Raw genomic sequence first — 8,494 nt, forward strand, 5'->3', positions numbered from 1 at the left:
TAACATTCAGTACGAAACAAGTATTTAGTTTTAATATTACAGTTTATTTATAGCGGTGACATCGCACATAACACAATCACCTGGACGCACAGGAACGTTAATTTTGGCTCAACCTTACAGTTCATAGATGTATAACATTTATAAATCAACAGCAGCAGAATCGTTAGAGCGCCCTCAGTATCCGTTATAGAGTATACAGAATAACGGTGCAAAATTTATTCATTTGTATTGTCATCCGAACAATTTATTGTCATCAAAATTCAGATTTTCTGCTACCTTGATGCACGGGTATGTGCCGCTGTTTGAACCACATTTTTACGGTTGAATCGATTTTTTTTTTACTCCCTATTTTATGATTTTCGGCCATTTCGGACATATTTAACCAAAAAGCGCAATCAACGATGATCTATTTGGGTCTTTTTTAACTTAACTTTTTTAATAAAATGTAACCGAATTCAAAATGCCGAATGACAGACAATATGCATTAACGAATTCTACTCTAGTACAATGTTCTCCGACATGTCGTGAATAGTTTTAATCAAACGTCAGTGTACGTCATGTTACATTTATTAACATTAATTTGTTGCAAGATCTGATTCGAAATGGCTGACGCATTTCAGTGTTGTTTACTGTTCAACTCTTATCGTGTCAGTCACAATTTAAAAAAATAGAGCTAAATTGCTAACTTTAGCGTAGCTATTTAGCTAGCACTTTGGGGGATAATCACTTTTGTTCTTTTTCAACTAGAAAATTGTATGTGCATCACTGCGTCAAATGTGTTGACAAAAGGAGTATTTGCATGTTTCTAGAAGATACAAACTCCGCTCCCTACATTTGCACTACCCAATTACGTAATGTTGACTCTTTGTTTTCGAACATTAAACTAATCATAGACGTTTATATAAATCCATGATGTCACTTTTGAGGTGGTTTGTATCTATCAATTGCGGAGATCTTTTTTTTCTAAAAATTCAAGAAAATCACTCCTGGAAAACACCTGTTTCGTTTGACATCGTCACCTTTATTGCTCAAAGCGATCGTCAAGATGAGTTATGCAAGTAGTACTGTCAATGACTCAACAGAAAACGAACATGAACATATGATGCTACAGTTCAAGCTGGTGCCAGCTTTTTGAGACATGATTCTTATCTGCTGTTATATTAGGAGGCAAATAGGAACGTTTTTGACAAATGTTGTCATATTCCTGTATTGAACTGTTTGTTGTTTACTGAGAAATCTCCATGGCGGGCAATACGAATCCGAATTGTTCTACCCGGTGAAAACATACTATCCCAATCATCCAGCGATATTATTATATTATTAAGTGGTATTATTATAATATCTGGTGATTTTAAATTAAACCTTTGACTGGTAAAATATCTCAGTAGATGCTGTTAAAAACCAGTCAAATCTCCTAAAGTGCTTTCCAGCTTGTTTGATTTCTATGTATCCATTTCCACTGGAACTGAAACCGCTATTAACATTTTGCGTCAGTCTTGTCAATTCCTTCTTTGTGTTATCTGCGTTTAACAGACTGTATTCTAAAAATGATTACATTCAGTAAACAATATCGCCTTTGATTTGATTTGTGGCACAGCTTCAATTAAAGATAATGAACCGATCCGAACACCATGTATGAATGAACAACCGAACAAATGTCCCACCAATGTCAAGAAAATTATTCCGATGTACTCGCAATAAGTCAAATGTAATAATACATTAGTATAATTTCAGCAGTAGCTCAGATTATATTTACATGACCTAATATATATATATATATATGTATATATTTATCAATGTTTTACTCATTCATATTTATAAATAGTCAAACTCATTTGTAGGTAAGATTTATTATTACAAATACGTGCTCTCCTTTTCTCAAAATAGCATTCGTATAAAGTATTCGTCCTCGAACAAGCAGATAATAGCATTACTCGTCTGTTGCATTTCTTTTCTGTATTTGTCCTTTATTGAGCTTTTTGTTGAATACATCACATCAGTCTATCATGTATATTTCCAATCAAATTATAAGGAAAATCACGTTCTGTATTACACAACATTACAGTTACAAGTCTTTGTGTTTGTTGAGAACAATTAACCATCACACATCACAGTTTCTACTATGCATGCCTACATAACTTACCTTATGTGAATGTATGTATGGCTACCCTATGTATATTATGGCACACTTTTTTTTTCTCGTGTAGCACAATAATTACCGTATTACTGTGCATATTAACATATGTATGTGCGTAAGTGTACTATATGTATATTGATATTGTGATTTGTACATTGTATTGAAATCCCTATTCGAGAATTGAACTTCGTTTAATGAATGGGTGTTATTATTTTTGTCAATACATACGTTTTCTTTATTATCCAGCAGTTATTTATGTATTGTTTATGTCATGAATTTGTTTTTGCGTATCTGTTAACCGACTTAATTAGTTGATTACGAGCGAATTGCTGTGTTATGTCTGTCATCGTTTAGGTCTAATTGAAGTTTTGGACGGAACTTGGCTCAGTGATTTGGAACTAATTACCAGATAACCACCGCTTTTTAGACTACTCATTCTGACAGTTTATATTCATAGTTATTAATGTAGTGAACGATTAATCAAAAGATATGACGTATTCAGTACTTAGTGTGATTGGCTTTATGATTGAAGGTTACGCCCTAGAGTCTTTTTACTGCTTTGTAATTGGTTAGAGTTGTGAAAATGAATAAAGAGAGTTTGAGTTGGTCTTGACGAACACAGCACGATAGACGCAGAGTAGAGAGAGAGAGCAGTCCGAGAGAGTCCAGGGGCGAGCCTTGAGGCAGTCCAGTCTTGGGCGAGTCTTGGTTCAGCCTTGTGAGAGTCTTGGGGACTTTTCCCCAGGGCGCTGTGTCTTATAGAGTGCTCCAAAAGATCGACTAAGACGAGAGCTGAAACGTATTTCGTTGTGTGTGCCTTATTTGACTGTAAAGTAAAGTGACTTCCCGATCCCGTACCTCAAGGGGACGAGATAAAGAGACGAGACGAGTTTCCCCCCTGACAAGTGTGGAGAACCCCAGAGAGAGAGAATTTCCCCCTGATACGTGAGTGGAGATCCCGGGCAGGTGTTTAACACACATTGACATCCTGTGAAGAGAAGTGAAATGGCGAAGGTGTGTCTTTCTTGTGAACCGAACTAACTGGCTCGATGGCAGAGACGAAACCGCGCTCGACAACTAACACCGTTAACAGTATGGCACCGATGAACGACGCTGAAGAAATGAAGACTTCTGAACCCCTTATGAAGGACGACTATCGTATAGGACTGTATAATTAAGAATTGAACGACATTAAAGACAAGAAGATGATAAAGAACGACCCGGACTAACGCGACAAGAGAAGAGACGCTTATAGACTTTGACTTTAGCTATCTGTGTATTGCTTAGAGAACCGCTCGTTGGACACTGTAACGGACACTGTGTAACTCAAGACGTTGAACTCTTTTCCACAACCCTAACCCTATTGCTCAGTAATGTAATGTATTGCTGCTTTTCCTATCGTTTTTCTTACCGTTTTTTGTGATTTCGAATTGTATGTTATGTAGGTGCCCAGATCTTTGTTTCGAACTGATATTTGGTGACGTGCGAGGTCCTTTATAACGATTTAAGCGCGCCTCAGTGGACAAGTATTTGCAACACAGTGTTTTGAGTTTTGTGATGTTTTATGGAGTTTTAATGAGTTTATGAGTACGGAATATGATGGGAGGAATGATGCCCCCACGTGTTTTTTTAAAGAGTTTTGAGATTTGTCGAGTACAGAGATACCGACGTTTTAAGAGTTGTTTTTGTTTATGTGTTGTTTCCGGAATACTTCTGACGCTTTTTTGAGTTGATAGCACCTTTGTAACGTTTTTAATGTCTTTTGGGATGAGAGTTTGGTGCGCTTATATATGTATTGTTTGATAACGCAAGCTTTTGTTCATGATTGACAGGTTTATGTAACTCAGTAGTTTCTATCGTTTTGCCTTTCCCGTCTTTTTGCCAGAGGAGTAATGTGTTATGATAGCGGCATTGTCTTTGCATTCTGTTTCCACGCCGTGTGACTTTTGTTTAGATTAACGACTTGTAAGTTCAGTTGAAGTTTATAAGCGTATATGTCAGGAGTTTGATTAATAGCTTTTTATTCATTGTTTATTAGTTACCGCTTTGCAATGCTTTAACCGAGAGACGCATCCCTGGTAATCACGTGATCATGCTATCGACTGCAGCGATTGGCTGGTCGCTTGGTTACACCGCCACGCCTTAGTTTTTTTGACCTTTTGATATAGAGTTTGTAACCTTTAGTAACGGAGACAGTGCAGGAAGGGTTATCTCAGCGAACAGTTTTGAGAAAAGTGAGTCGATTGGTAGCCTTTCCCTTGTTTTTGATTTATAACCGTTGATATTTGTGACTTTATAACCATTGTATTTAGACATTATAATCATTGTACTTAATTAGTGTGTTTTACTTCTTTTGATTTATACCTTTTATTATTAGTATTGTATTTAACCCGTATGACGATGAGTGGCTGACGGTATCTTTGATTTGTGAACGTGCAATGCCGAGAGGCATATCTCAGTTTGGGTGAAGGGATGTGTCATGAATTTGTTTTTGCGTATCTGTTAACCGACTTAATTAGTTGATTACGAGCGAATTGCTGTGTTATGTCTGTCATCGTTTAGGTCGAATTGAAGTTTTGGACGGAACTTGGCTCAGTGATTTGGAACTAATTACCAGATAACCACCGCTTTTTAGACTACTCATTCTGACAGTTTATATTCATAGTTATTAATGTAGTGAACGATTAATCAAAAGATATGACGTATTCAGTACTTAGTGTGATTGGCTTTATGATTGAAGGTTACGCCCTAGAGTCTTTTTACTGCTTTGTAATTGGTTAGAGTTGTGAAAATGAATAAAGAGAGTTTGAGTTGGTCTTGACGAACACAGCACGATAGACGCAGAGTAGAGAGAGAGAGCAGTCCGAGAGAGTCCAGGGGCGAGCCTTGAGGCAGTCCAGTCTTGGGTGAGTCTTGGTTCAGCCTTGTGAGAGTCTTGGGGACTTTTCCCCAGGGCGCTGTGTCTTATAGAGTGCTCCAAAAGATCGACTAAGACGAGAGCTGAAACGTATTTCGTTGTGTGTGCCTTATTTGACTGTAAAGTAAAGTGACTTCCCGATCCCGTACCTCAAGGGGACGAGATAGAGAGACGAGATTAGTTTCCCCCCTGACAAGTGTGTAGAACCCCAGAGAGAGAGAATTTCCCCCTGATATTTAACCCAAAATACAATCAGAAACACTTTTGGTTGCCCTGCGAATGATTTCACGATTACTTTAAGTTGAAAATGGAATAGTCGAATAACCAGCTCTTCCAATATTTAAAACACACCAAATAATTATTAAAATAACCATAATTTCATCTGTATCTAAAATTGTTCATGATAACCTAAGTGATTGTAACCTTCCCATCTAATTGTTTATGCCATGACAATGCTTTAAATGACATTCCATGCGACAAGTGCGCCACACATATGGTCCGTCGTCATGCAAATTTAAATATTGAAACTAATTACCCTGGGTAATATAAGATATATTAACCGGGACAATCATTAGTATATTTAACAAAATTTGTAATTCGAATTCGTCGACTGGTACGCAGATTTCTAAGTTGTTTTGATTTATAAGTTAACATAGTGTATCGTAATCTTAAAATAAATAACGCATTCGCAAGTGAATCAAAGCTTTGTTACCTTTAGTTCATTGAGTTGTATTATTGAACAGATTCTCCCCAGCACATGGCACGTTGTTTCAAGCCATGTAATATGTAATGTTATTTGGTATTAATGAACAAATCACAAGTATTACTCACTGCTGCGAACATAAAGAGTTAAATGACAATATATGATACTGCAGAATGATTCATATAGTTACTCTAAACTATTCACTAAGATTATGAAATGGCAAGATTTTAATGTAATGCAGTTGACGCGGTAATGTGCTAGTCGTTTTCGTACACCTAGAGGCTGATTATGATATTTCACTCAACAGAATAGTTCAAATGATCTCTCACAACCCATGTAAAAAAACAGGATGCCCCCCATAACCAAACTTGTTTTACCCTGCCCCACCCACAAAGCTCTTTCAGTGTTTTTCAGCAATCAATGCGTTATGGTATGTGAACCCAATTGTAGCCTTTTATTTTGGAGCGGAGTATTTTATTGTAGGTAGTGTTTATTTTACAGTACTAATATTTCGTTGTCTAAGACTCCACGTAATACGTATAAAGCTTTAGTGCTGACAGTGACAAGTCGATTGTGATGGATGGCTACACGCAGACAGGTGGTAATATATAGAGAACAAAACAGAAGCGTATTGTTATTAATATGTAGTATGATCCAGGCTTATGATCATCGTCACAATTACCATGTATTACTTTACTTATATATTATCAACATAGCATAAATATTAAAACACTTCTATAATTACAAATTCAGATATTAAATTACAGTAATGCGTGGTACATACAAAACAAGCATGACAGTAGTATAGTTGCTGGTGTCAATTTTACTAATCAAATAACAAGTCATGAGAGACCCTGTTAGTTAAATTGTAGACAAAACTTAGTCGGGCATTAGGAATCAGAACATGAAAAAATACAGTAAGATTCTGTTCTGAAATGGCAGAGTTGTTGATTTTGATGATTTGTCTCCATTACAATGGTAGCCATACATTCATCTTGAATCTGGTAGTCAAACAAATAAATGTGCATATGTGTGATAATATATTTGATGTACCTATACAATTTTTATGGTAAACAATGTTGGTAAATGTATATCAGAAATATGATTTCGAATCAATATTTGTTTAAAAAAGAGTCGCCACTCGGCGAAAATACGAGTTAGTTTTGTTGTCGCCGGCAGGAAAATGACGGCGTGCACTGTTATTTTACTCTCACGACAAAAAATGTAAATGGAGTCCATCCACGGCCAGTGCAGCGATGATTATGATACTACATACACAACACGACACGCTTTACCAAAAATGAGAAAATGAAACTCGCCTATTGGTAGAGATGTATAGCTCATGGATCAGAGGTGAAAGCGGAAGTCAAAATCCCAGTGTAATTGATACCATACTTGCTTTAATGAATTTGTGTTAGCTGTACTGTAAAATGCAGCGTGTATTTTTAGTATGATATATCGCTAGCGGTGATTAGCTGAAAGTAGCCGCTGACACATTGTATCAATGTGATGTTGCAGGAAAATAGAAGGCGGAATTGACGACACTGCCGTAGCGGTAGCACGGGGGGGGGGCAGAGGGGGCGCTCGCCCCTTCGAAAAAATGTTGTGGGCGTCGCCCCCTCTAAAATCAAGCTGCAACCTTTTGTGTCAGCAAAATGTGCCTCTTAAAATGCAAGAATTAGCGTTTCAGAGGTTTTAGATTTTATTTTTTAAGGGAAAGCATGCCGCTGTTCTCTCCCCCCCCCAAATAAGGGGTGATGTGCAGATCACGCCCCTCCATGCAAAATTCCGTGCCGCCACCTCTGCACCATGTGGGTAACCGTAGCCGAAAACTAGATTAAATGTTGTGAAAAACCACGTCCGGGAGACTGCATTCGCGGTATGTCTAAAGAAATAACGTTTTCAAGCTCACTCAAGAATTTTCATCGTTTCTCGCGAACTGACTTCCCGTTCAGTGTTGTTTGAAGACCGCTTGCAACGAGACCTGACAACTGACTGCTGTTTCCCTATATCAGTGAGTACGATTAATGAAAGTCTTTGCTGAGTTTTTGCTTTGACAGTCACAACTGATTTATGAACGCTGGGAGTGTCCGCCGTGAACAACAATACCAGAGCTGCTAAGTCGCGTGCTGTAACTGGACTGTCCTGTGTGTGTTTCTCTTGTTCTAATGTTGTTTAAAACGCCAAGGTGAAACGTCAGTGAATCTCCAACAACCAAAACACTGATCGGACTATCCCTGCTATATGCCACAACGCTATAATAATCAGCTCTTACATTTAATTGTATAATTATGTTTTCTGATCTCTTACAAAATGTCCAAGCTGATCAATACTGTGCGAACGTGAAGTCGCTATCATAACACACTATTGCTATCAGGTTCTTTTGTGTTAACTATATCTCATTGTTAGTGCGCCCTCTATTGCCATTAAGTGACTATTGTTGTGAAAGTGTGTCAGTGTGTCCTTGGGCAGTGCATTCCTCGTTGTATAAACGATAATACATTCGTTGAAGAGATAAATATCAGTATGTTAGTTTGTTGTACGTTGTGATACTTGTATGTGGATGTGACCAACTGGATCTCTGGCGAACGTACTCCTGATAAATTATACTCATCATGCGAGGCTGTGTCGGGGGGGGGGGGGGGGGGCTTATATTGTCATTTCATTCTGATCTCTCTGTAAACTGGTAACACGTTCGAGTGAACGTTCGAATGCAAATGCGAAACAAAATCTCAGT

Source organism: Saccoglossus kowalevskii, chromosome 3 (assembly GCF_978046115.1).
Source record: "Saccoglossus kowalevskii chromosome 3, keSacKowa6.1, whole genome shotgun sequence".
Taxonomy (NCBI): domain Eukaryota; kingdom Metazoa; phylum Hemichordata; class Enteropneusta; family Harrimaniidae; genus Saccoglossus; species Saccoglossus kowalevskii.